Source organism: Arachis duranensis, chromosome 1 (assembly GCF_000817695.3).
Source record: "Arachis duranensis cultivar V14167 chromosome 1, aradu.V14167.gnm2.J7QH, whole genome shotgun sequence".
In the NCBI taxonomy this organism is placed as follows: domain Eukaryota; kingdom Viridiplantae; phylum Streptophyta; class Magnoliopsida; order Fabales; family Fabaceae; genus Arachis; species Arachis duranensis.
In genome coordinates this window covers 57,609,382-57,610,310 of record NC_029772.3, presented here as the reverse complement: position 1 = coordinate 57,610,310, position 929 = coordinate 57,609,382, and the positions used below count along the sequence as shown (strand labels likewise).

The 929-nt window shown below is 42.7% G+C and overlaps 1 pseudogene; it reads left to right on the top strand.

The window, feature by feature from the left end:
• The window catches only part of LOC107490300 (uncharacterized), a 140,260-nt pseudogene that overhangs the window by 5,284 nt on the left and 134,047 nt on the right, over nucleotides 1-929 (top strand).

The window sequence follows — 929 nt, the reverse complement described above, 5'->3', positions numbered from 1 at the left end:
GACTTCTCAGTATATGGAGACTCATTCAGCTCCTGTCTTAACCACCTAGCACTTGTTCTGAAAAGGTGCCAAGAGACTAACCTGGTTTTAAACTGGGAGAAATGTCACTTTATGGTGACTGAAGGAATTGTCCTTGGGCACAAAATTTCAAGCAAGGGAATAGAGGTGGATAAGGCAAAGGTAGAGGTAATTGAAAAATTACCACCACCTGCCAATGTTAAGGCAATTAGAAGCTTTCTGGGGCATGCAGGATTCTACAGAAGGTTTATAAAGGATTTTTCAAAAATTGCAAAACCTCTGAGCAACCTGCTAGCTGTTGACACACCATTTGTGTTTGACACACAGTGTCTGCAGGCATTTGAGACCCTGAAAGCCAAGCTGGTCACAGCACCAATCATCTCTGCACCAGACTGGACATTACCATTCGAATTAATGTGTGATGCTAGTGACCATGTCATTGGTGCAGTGTTGGGACAGAGGCATAACAAGCTTCTGCATGTCATTTATTATGCCAGCCGTGTTCTAAATGATGCATAGAAGAATTACACAACCACAAAAAAAGAGTTACTTGCAGTGGTCTATGCCATTGACATGTTTAGATCCTATCTAGTGAGATCAAAGGTGATTGTGTACACTGACCATGCTGCTCTTAAGTACTTACTCACAAAGCAGGATTCAAAACCCAGGCTCATAAGATGGATGTTGCTTCTGTAAGAGTTTGATATAGAAATAAGAGACAGAAAAGGGACAGAGAACCAAGTAGCTGATCATCTGTCCCGAATAGAACCAGTAGCTGGGGTGTCCCTCCCTTCTACTGAGATCTCTGAGACTTTCCCAGATGAGCAACTTTTTGCCATTCAGGAAGCTCCATGGTTTGCAGATATTGCAAATTACAAAGCTGTGAGGTTCATACCCCAGGAGTACAGCAG